The sequence below is a fragment of the Lissotriton helveticus genome, chromosome 3_1 (genome assembly GCF_964261635.1).
Source record: "Lissotriton helveticus chromosome 3_1, aLisHel1.1, whole genome shotgun sequence".
Taxonomy (NCBI): Eukaryota; Metazoa; Chordata; class Amphibia; order Caudata; family Salamandridae; genus Lissotriton; species Lissotriton helveticus.
The window spans coordinates 1200761517-1200773046 of NC_136061.1; the positions used below are offsets into that span (position 1 = coordinate 1200761517).

General features: G+C 44.2%; 1 long non-coding RNA gene across 1 annotated transcript in view; it reads left to right on the plus strand.

Moving 5' to 3' along the window:
* LOC144823372 (uncharacterized) overlaps nt 1–11024 on the plus strand; it is a 42377-nt gene extending 31353 nt beyond the window's left edge. The window contains exon 3 of the long non-coding RNA XR_013608776.1: nt 8560–11024. This is a non-coding gene — a long non-coding RNA (uncharacterized LOC144823372). The remainder of the gene's footprint in view (nt 1–8559) is intronic.
* Nucleotides 11025–11530: the final 506 nt, after the last annotated feature.

Below are 11530 nucleotides of genomic sequence, written 5' to 3' on the forward strand. Positions count from 1 at the left end.
ACTTCAAGTTTGTAGATTAACTAAACAAAGACAGATTTGCACTTCAGCATGCCTGAATTTTATTTTCTTAACTAGTGTCTGCATTTAATAACTACCAGCTCGGGATCTCTACAATGCATTCAAACCTTTAGTTTCATACAGATATGGAAGACAGTCTGGCCAGATTAAACTGCCCTGAAATAAGACATTTCACTAAATGATAGAAAGCAGATGACACCTAATGCCATTTTACCTCATTTACACAAAATACATTGCCATCACCTGACCTTTCATCCAGACCTAAGGCATATGAGGTGCGATATGCATAGCAAGTGAGACTACGCTGGGTCAAGCTGCACACTACAGGTAAATAACTTATGTTTTCTGACTGCTGATTATCGTTGTAAAATTAATCTTTGTTAGAAATGGGGGTCTCTAGTTGGCAGTGGCTTCCAACCTGTCCAAGTAGGGACCTACCTTCTAGTCAGGATAAGGGAGTTACACGTCTAAACTAACCCCTACTCACCGTCGTTGTAGCTTGCCACGAGCAGTCATGCTTATCTCCGAGGCAATGTGTCAAGACATTGCACATAACACACACTAACACAGTGAAAATACTACAAATGGATGCCACACCAGATTAGAAAAAAAAAGAATCTTTGTCTAAACCAAACAAGACTAAAATGACAAAAATCCAACATACAGATATCAAATAGGACGACGACTACGAGAAACTCGACGTAGTCCAGCCCGGGGTCCATGGAAAGGACTCCATTCAAAAAATGTCCAACGTGTGGTGCTAAGTTCCCACACAAGGACCTACACGAAGTGTGCAACCTCTGCTTGTCCCCTGAACACGAATCCAGGGACTGTGAGGCCTGTGCAGCATTCTCGTCAAAGTCGACGATTAGAAACCGTCGAGCCCGAAGACACGAGGTATCGAGAATGCAGTCACAAGCAATCCCGGAGCTGTTCGAGGACCAGCAACCAGAAGAGGAAGAAGAAGAGGCCGACGAGGCGGGGTCAGAAGCGGACGAGTCCGACGTCGAGGAATTCGACGTCCAACAAACCGTGAGTGACGACGTCCCTGTACCGAAAAACAAACCCCGCACGGTGTCGACCCCGCCCTCGAGCCCGGTCAGACAACCGAAAAAAGTTTCCAACGCCCCGCCTTCGAGCCCGGCAACGAAACAGAAACCGAAACACTCGGTCCCCCATCATAGTGGTTCCGGTTCCGATAAACCAACCACATCGACACCGAAGCACCACGTAAAGGAAAGCTCGAAGTCGAAGCAGTCCATGTCGACACCGAAGCACGCTTCGGCGCCGAAAACACCCTCGACACAAGGGACATCTTCGATACCGAAGAAGTCGGATCCGAACAAAACTTCGGCACCGAAAATACAAATGGACATTTCAAAGAAAAGACACCTTTCGGAACCGAAAACTGCGGTACCGACACAGGAACACGGAACGGATCCTAAACAAAAGACTTTGTTTATTGACCCAAAGACTGGCAAGGTAGTCACAGAGCTACCTAAAAAGAGGAAACATGAACATTTGGACGACAAGGCTCATCCAAAGAAGAGAACAATGGGGACGAATACAACTCCTCCCCCTTCTCCAAAACCTCACACACCATCTCCGCCTATTCCTCACAATAGGCCAGATATTCCTCCCACACGTCCATCTACACCTACAACAGATGGAGAAAGTGACACAGGGGAGGGGGGACACCCTGGGGATGATGAGGACACAATCCCAGAGGAGGCAGACCCATGGGAGGAGTATAATGTGGGATCAGGTAATGATACCGACCTTGAGTCATATCCCTCAAAACCTTCACCTCCTGATGACAATACTGGGTTTGCACAACTCATTACTAGAGCAGCAACATTTCATAAGGTAGACCTACATACAGAACCTCTACTACAGGACTTCTTATTAGAGACACTACCTACTGCACAAAGAACATCAGGAACACTACCAATGCTAAAAGGCCTTCTCAGTCATACATCAGAGATATTCAAAGACCCAGTGAGGGCTAGGGTATTGAACCCAAGAATTGATAAAAAATATAGGGCAGCTCCAAAAGACCCAATATACATTAAGGGACAAATTCCTCTAGACTCACTAGTGGTCACAAACGCTCGCAAGAGAGCAAACTCTTTATCTACGGGAGAAGCGCCACCTCCTGACAAGGAGTCTAAACTAATAGATGCCTCTGGCAAGAGAGTAGCATCTCAAGCGGCAAACAGTTGGCGCATAGCTAATACGCAAGCACTACTTGCAAGGTATGACAGAGCGCATTATGATGAGTTAGAAACACTCATCAAACATCTCCCTAAAGAACATCAAAAGAGAGCTGATCAACTTATACAAGAAGGGAAGTTAATTACTAACACTTCAATAAAGTGCGCCCTAGACGCGGCAGAAACTGCGGCAAGGTCGACAAATACAAGCATCATGCTAAGGAGACATGCATGGCTCAGAGTGTCAGGATTCAAACAAGAGGTACAAACCTCGTTACTTAATCAACCTTTTGATGGGAAAACACTTTTTGGCACAGGGACAGATGAGGCCCTAGAAAAAATGAAAAAAGATACAGAAACGGCTAAATCAATGGGAGCATTGCAGCAGCCGACACAAAGAGGTTCCTTTCGTAGATCCACCTATAGAGGAGGATCCAAAAGTACAGGTACAAACCAACAGCAAACCTCTTTTACACCTACATCACCCAGAGGTAATTCTAGAGGTGGATACAGGGGTAACAACAACAAGGGTAGAGGTCGCGGAAACAACAACAACCGCAACTCTCCAACCCCAAAACAGTGACTTCATAGAGCTTCCCCCAGACCATATAACACCGGTAGGGGGACGCCTATCACAGTTCCTACCTGTGTGGGAAAACATCACATCAGACAAGTGGGTAAGACAAATTATCCAACATGGTTATTGCCTAGAACTTACAGCTACCCCACCAAACATCCCCCCCAAACAGCGTCCAATGAAACAAGATCACCTGACACTGTTAAAACAGGAAGTAATATCACTGCTAGAAAAGCATGCCATAGAGAAGGTTCCACAGCACCAACAGGGAACAGGAGTATACTCACTATACTTCCTAATCCCCAAAAAGGATGGGTCTCTAAGGCCAATACTGGACCTAAGACCTCTCAACGCATACATAAATTCGGAACATTTCCACATGGTCACGCTCCAACAAGTACTTCCTTTACTGAAGAAAGGATCTAAAAGACGCTTACTTTCATATCCCTATTCACAAAGCCCACAGGAAATACCTCAGGTTTGTGGTAGAAGGACAACACTATCAGTTCAAAGTCCTCCCATTTGGTGTCACGACGGCACCAAGAGTGTTCACAAAATGCCTGGCAGTGGTAGCAGCTCACCTAAGAAGACAACAAATTCATGTCTTCCCATACTTGGGCGACTGGCTAATAAAAGCCAGGTCGCAAGAGGAGTGTCTGCAACACACACAAAAGACAATTCAGCTACTACACCAGCTAGGGTTCACGGTGAACTACACAAAGTCACACCTACAACCAAACAAAGTTCAACAATATCTGGGGGCTACCATAGACACAGAAAAAGCCAAAGTGTACCCCAACGCAATAAGAGTCCAAGCAATGCTTACAATCATTCAGAGATTTCAGCCACAACACTCACTAACAGCAAGAGTGTTCATGCAGCTACTAGGCATGATGTCATCCTGCATACTGCTAATACCATATGCAAAACTACAAATGCGTCCGCTACAAGAATGCTTAGCGACACAGTGGAATCAGGCTCAAGGACAGATTACGGATCTGGTGTTGGTAGACGACCGCACACACCGCTCTCTGAAGTGGTGGAACAGAACAAACATTACCAAGGGGCGGTCGTTCCTAGAGCCAATTCCACAGGTGACAATAACAGCAGACGCATCGCTCACCGGATGGGGAGCACATATGGACAAATACACAGTACAAGGAAGGTGGAGTGTGCAGGAAAAAACACTGCACATCAACTATCTAGAACTACTGGCAGTGTTTCTAGCATTGAAAGCCTTTCAGATACATGTTATCCACAAAGCAGTCCTGATCAGAACAGACAACATGACAGCCATGTATTATATTCAAAAACAGGGGGGGACGCACTCTCTCCAATTATCCAGACTGGCACAGGAGATTTGGAGATGGGCCATTCCTCAAAACATCTATCTGTTAGCCGAACACCTACCAGGAGTTCAAAACCAGATAGCAGACATCTTAAGCAGACAGTCGGAACAAATACACGAATGGGAACTGCACCAACAAATACTGCAGCCATTCTTCCAAAGATGGGGACAACCAGAGATAGACCTATTTGCCACTCATCAGAACGCAAAATGCCAAAGCTTCGCGTCCAGGTACCCACATCACCTGTCGCAGGGCAATGCGTTATGGATAAATTGGTCCAACAAATTTGCATACGCTTTTCCCCCTCTCCCACTAATACCATTAGTGGTCAGGAAACTGCAACAACATTCAATGACAATGATACTAGTAGCACCCACGTGGGCAAGACAGCCGTGGTTCACCACGCTCCTGCAACTCTCACAAGTGCCACATCAAAAGCTACAAATTCTACCCATGCACCTTACACAGAACCATGGAGAGATAATGCACCCAGATCCAACTCAATTGAACTTAGCGATCTGGCTCCTGAAATCCTAGAATTTGGGTACTTAGATCTCCCCCCAAATTGCATGGAAATAATTAAACAAGCGAGACGTCCAACCACCAGAGCATGCTATGCAGCTAAGTGGAAGAGGTTTGCTATACACTGCACTAATAACAATATCAACCCTCTAGACGTATCAACAAGGGAGATTATTTGCTACTTGTTACACTTACAGCAATGTAATCTAGCGTACACATCTATCAGAGTACATCTAGCAGCTATAGCAGCATACCTACAAAACAGGCAGCGCATATCACTGTTCAGAGTACCAGCGATAAAAGCATTCATGGAAGGTCTTAAAAGAGTCATTCCACCAAGATTACCACCTACCCCAGTCTGGAACCTCAACGTAGTACTCACCAGACTAATGGGGCCACCCTTCGAACCTATGCATAGGTGCGAAATACAATTCCTTACATGGAAGGTGGCATTCCTTATAGCCATTACCTCACTCAGAAGAGTAAGCGAGTTACAGGCATTAACAATACAAGAACCATTCCTACAGATACACCAGAATAAAGTGGTTCTTAGAACAAACCCAAGGTTCTTGCCTAAAGTAATTTCAGCATTCCACATCAATCAGCCAGTGGAATTACCAGTCTTCTTTCCAAAGCCACAGACGGTGGCAGAAAGGGCTCTACATACACTAGATGTTAAAAGAGCCATTTCATACTACATAGAAAGAACACAAGGTTTCAGGAAAACTAAACAACTATTTGTAGCATTTTCCCCAACACATAAGGGCAATCCTATCTCTAAAGCAGGCATCGCAAGATGGATTGTAAGATGCATACAAATATGTTACATTAAAGCAAAGAGAACATTAACTGTTCCTCCTAGAGCTCATTCCACAAGAAAACTAGGAGCATCTATGGCATTCTTAGGGAACATTCCCCTAGATGACATATGTAGAGCAGCAACTTGGTCTACACCACATACATTCACAAAGCACTACTGTGTTGATGTACAGGCTGCACAACAAGCCAGAGTGGGCCAAGCTGTATTAAAAACTCTATTTCAGACAGTTGCGACAGACACTGGTGACCACCGCTAGGGAGGTAACTGCTGTACAATCTATTCATAAATGTACCATCTGCAGCCCATATGCCTCGAACGGAATATGCTACTTACCAGTATGCATCTGTTCTTGGCATAGAGGGCTGCAGAGTGGTACATGCCCTCCCTGCCTCCCCGGAAACCTGTGTCTGTCCCAACATTATCTTATTTAGATACATTTACATGGGCATATCTTTATGTACTACACTACACTACTCCATCTAACCCTACTATGGCAAAACAATCTAAGGATGGAGCCGATGCCCATGCGCACTAACACCGAGAGGAGGAGTCACCTATGACGACAAAGACTTCTCCAGAAGAAAAACAAAGTGCAATCATCCGAGCCCAACACCAGATGGCGATCTATTCATAAATGTACCACTCTGCAGCCCTCTATGCCAAGAACAGATGCATACTGGTAAGTAGCATATTCCTTCTGTCCATAGAAAACTATGGATGCGTGGCAAAGTGCCTGGCATGCATCAAAACTCACAAGCAAAATAGACTCTGGAAAGGCAATGTGTTGGTTCCTTATGAGCAGAACGGTGAGCGTTGGTTCCTTGCTCCAGGGGAGGTGATGCTTCAGTTCCCTACTGCCACGCAAGGGAGGTGATGCGTTGGTTCCTTACTGGAGAGGAGGTGATACTTTGGTATTTTACTGTGCGGGGAGGCGATGCGCCGGTTTCATACTGTAGCCCCAGTATTGATGTAGATTAGGTGCACAGGTGCAATGCGTGGAAATCCGGTAGCGCTGGAGATCGATGCATCAATTTCTCCAGCCGCAGTCCAACAATGCGTCAATACTTTAAGCCACACAGGCTAGTAGTTGGTGTGGTGATCTGGGACTTCAGAGATCGGTGCACAGGCTTCGGTGTGTAGCGTTTTTTCGGGCCGATGACAGGCACTGCTTCAATTCCTCGGCCACATGGGGTTGTGCATCAGAATTTTCTCCTGCATGGCTGTGCAGCGTCAAATAATACAGCCGCAAGAAGAGCGAAGTGTCGTTTTTCTTTGTTTCGTCAGTTCTTCACAGCTTTTTGTAGCAGGAACAACCTCCAGGGGCCATGAACTGGAATAGGCACCCCCATTGCAGGGCAGAACTTCCAGCAGTGGAGTTTATGAAGGTTGTAGGTGAAGTCTTTGTCGCCCTGAGACTTCGAAACAGGAGTCAAGCATGCACAAGCCCTTGGAGATCCTTCTCAAGCAGGTTTCACAGTGAAGTCCAGTCTTTGCCCTCTCCTTAGCAGAAGCAGCAACTGCAGGTCAACCCAGCAAAGTAAAACACAACAAAGGGGCAGTACCCCTACTCACAACTCTTCAGCTCTTCTTCCTTGGCAGAGGTTCCTCTTGATTCCAGAAGTAATCTAAAGTTTTGGGGTTTTAGGTCTAATACTTACACCCCGTTTCCATTTGAAGTCTTTGTCAGAAAGTTTCTCTTGCTCAGTGAAAACAGTTCTGTCCTCCCTTGTCCAGCCACACTACAGGAGGTGGAGACAGCATTGTGCAAGGCAGCCACAGCCTCTTTAGGGGCAAGTGACAACTCCTCCCACCACTCTACCCAGGATGGTGCATCAGCACATGCAGGGCACACCTTAGCTCCCCTTGTGTGAGTGTTTGGAGTGAGGAGTTACCTGTCAATCTAAAACCAGATGTTGATACCACAGGCCGGCAGAGGCACAGGATGGGTAAGCAAAAAATGCCCACTTTCAAAAAGTGACATTTTCAAACCCACAATTTAGAGGCCTCCTTTACTAAAAGGCGCTTTATTGAATTCTGAGTTCAGAGATCCTGAACTCGAAATCTCTAGCTGTTCCCAAGTGAAAGTTACATGTGTAAGATGTCACAAGGAAGCTGCTCTGTTAGCGTATGGGAGAGCTAGTCTTTTAATAGTAAAAATGAAAAACACAATACTTCAATATCAGGACATGTAAAGCACACCACTACATGTCCTACCTTTCACATACACTGCAACCTGGCATGGTGGGTACCTTAGGCCTACCTTAGGAGCGACTTGTATGTAATTAAATGGAAGGGATAGGCATGGCAATTGGGTGCCCTTGCCAGTTCAACATGGCAATTTAAAACTGCGTTCACAGACACTGCAGACAGACTGGAAGAGCTACTTGTGTGGATGGCACAACCAGTGCCATAAGCCCACTAGTAGCATTTCATTTACAGGCCCTGGGTACACTAGAAGCTTATTAATAAATCAAATATGCAAATCATGTATATAGAAATCAGTAACTCGATTTACACGGAGAGCATATGCTCTTCTGCCCTGATCAGCAGTGATAAAGTGCCCAGAGTCCTAAAACTAACAAAAATGAGGTGAAAAACAGGGAGTTAAAAAGCAAAAGGTCTGGGGGTATAACTGCTAAAAATGCCAGGTCTAAAAGTCTTGATATTTCTACTTGATTTAAAATGATATCTTTTATGACTATAGTTTTAATCAGCCATGGTCCATGCAGGTAACGGCTGTGGGGCAGTGGGGTGGTGGTGCCGTGAAAGCGGGAATTCCAAAGGGACGATGCTGAGGGGAAATTAATTAAATATTTAATTTTCCCTCTGCATCGTCCCTCGGAATCCCCCTTTACACAGCCCCACCGCCCCACCGTTATTACCGGCACGGACCGAGTCTGGTTTTAATTCTCATGAATCCACATAAACATAACAGTGTTCATAACAAAAACAAGTATTTATGACCAACGTTTGCAGCCTTTTTTGTGAAAATATCTAACTTAATTTCCGAATGAGAGTCGGTGATAGACTCATGCTCTTTCGTTTCCTTATGTCTTCTAGATTGTGCAATGAGTTTCTCATTGTCATATGCGAATGACCTCTGGGCAGAAGAGGATTTGCCCTATTACAGCGATGTCGGCCTGCAGGCCCTCGAGGATCCCATTGATGGGAAGCTCTACGTCATGTACCACGGGACCACAGTTGAAAAGGCGGAATCCATTATCAAGTCAGGATTCAGACGCTCGGAAGATGGAATGCTGGGACCTGGGGTGTACGTCAGCAGAGTGATTGAGAAAGCAAGAAGATATCCAATTGGCATGGAGGGTCGAAACGTCGTTCTGAAACTTCGAGTGAATGTAGGCAGAGTGAAGAAGATTGATCGGCAAGGACACCCTCTCCAGAAATCATGGCACAGTAACTACGACTGCGCTTGGGTGCCCCCCAATTGTGGCATGGTTCCCAGTGGATTAGAAGAGGATTGCATTGCAAACCCAACCAGAATCAAAGTAATTGATGTGGTATTTGCTCCCTCAAACGATATAGTCCGCCTGAAGCAATTAGTACAAAGTAAAATGAAAAAAAGATGATGAAGAAGGGGTAACGGATAGAAAAGAAATCTGGCATGGTTTGAGGCAATATTAACAGTCTTGGGGAGCCTCTTCCTGATTAAAAACATGCTTTCCTGATTAGGTATACCCAGGGCCATTGGAATTATATGATTCTGCGGCTATGATGATTGCCACATAATTATAAACTCACTGCTCTAGTTTCGCAGTCACCCTATTGCTGTATAATTTACTCTTTTCTTTTTTTTTCAATTTGTTTTATTTACTTTTATACAAGAACACATTAGCAATTCTGTTACAGGGTTAGCATAGGTTGTACCAAGTGCAGCTTGTACATCAGTGTATTGAGACATTATATCACGTTTGTTTCGCCTACCCCTCATGACGATAGTTAAAGAATAAAGAGAGAGAGATAGACAGAAAAAGGCAGAAAACATGGGAGAAAGAAGAGGTAGGAGACAGGCAAGGAGAGTTACATTCCTTATCAGTTACATCTGACATTCTGTGGGGATGTTGTCGCACCTGTAGGTCGGTGTCAGTAGTTCTTTCTAGCTCCAACAGATTAAAATATAATAATAATTATTATTATTATTATATATAAGTGCCACAGTGGGTGCCCTGCAGTGCTCCGATGTGAAACTGGTACTTTGAGTTGAACCTTTTACCAGACAATGTCTTTGTGTTAATAGTTACAAAATAAAACTATCACCGACGGTGCCAGATTAAGCAGCAGAATGTAAGTTTTCTTGCTTCATAACATCTGCTGTATAATTTGGTCTTCCATTGCTACATAATTTAATTGACCATTGGTATAGTTAAATTATGGCTTGATGCAGCCCTTATACTCTCTGCCCCTCATTACTTTTACTCCCCCTCACCACAACACCCCCCTTTTTTGTCTGTTGCTCTACTGCTACAGTACCGTTTTTAATGTCTTTATTGCATCACAGGCATTGTTAAATACATGCTACTATTGCACATGCTATGCCTTAAATAATCCATATGAAACCAGCACTACATTGAATGGTAAAGCTTATGGATAACGTTGAAACGCTTGGACAATCCTAGTTGGATTAGTCATGCTAACAGTGACTGTTTGTTTTTATATATGTGCTCTTTTATTTTTAGATTACCTACCTCACCCATGGACATCACACACCACTGGCGCCTCCAGACTGGTAATATCTAGGTCATTACACCGCATTATCAGCCACTTAGTGTAGATTCCAACTTCCATATTAGGCCCTGAAGAATTGTGCCCTGATCCTTTTGGGACAATCAGGGCAAGAAAGATGTTGAACGCATGAAGCATAGAGCAACTGCCTATACCATCACTATAGACAGTCACCATCACTCTTTTTAATCAGGGTGGGAGGCAGGATTATTAAATTAGTTGCCCTGATCCTCCCTCTCCTTGTTTTAACTCACTTGGTCTTTTTAGAAACCACAACGCTACACTTCTACACTTTAGGACCCCTTACACACACTCACCAAACGGCAAGGAAAAAAGATCTCTGCTAAAGAGCCCCCACTAAGGGTGTTCGGCGGGTATTGCAGCGCTGACCCAATGAGGAGCATGTCCAATGATGAAGCATGACAACCAGTGGGCTGGGTGTGTGAGGGCCCTAATTCCGAAAGGAGTAATAAAAACGTCTGAGAGCAAAATGTGAACTAACCCTGAACAATAATACAAAAAAGAAACACAACTACAAAGGTGGCTGAAGAAGGGAGACTCTTAGATTCCATAAAAAATAAGAGAACAGAGAGGAGAATGCTAGTCTGTGCCTTCTTTCATCCTCTTCATAGGGTTTCAGACTTCTTTGTTCACCACACTGCCCTATAGGAACTTTGAGTTTGTGTATGCCTACTTTTATGCTTATAAATTTATATTCCAACACTGCCATATGCAACTATTTTCATATCCAGATCTTGTTTAAATAATCAATAAAAACATCATGAGCCAAAGTTCTACTCCTATGTCTTATATCATTTACAACTGATATTGACTGATGCAGTTGTGTTTCGTGAAAATACAATTCTAAATAAATATAAAAAGAGCCCAAATACTTAGTAGCACGGAAATGTGATAGTTCAGTTTTCAAAGCACTAATGTTGGATGAGGGCACGAAAGGTGAAGTGGCGGGGGTTAGTGGGTGCATAATGTATTGAACAGTATACTGACTGATTGTGGGTTTTCACAGTACTTGGGGAGGCGTTGGATGGCGTTACCTTCACAAACAATAGAAATTACACCAGTAAAACGGAAAGAGAGCAGATCCAATTTCTAAGAACGTTTAAGAAAAGGGGTTTTCCACGTAAAAAAGTGTTCTCAAAGGTAAGGAAAAAGAAAAGTAGAGGTAAGTGAGGAAAAAAACTAATTGGGTGAGAGAGGCTCAGCACAGACCAAAAACACTTTCTTATGTGTCAAAAAGGTTGCTTTATTGAAACAGGTGTGCATCACAAAA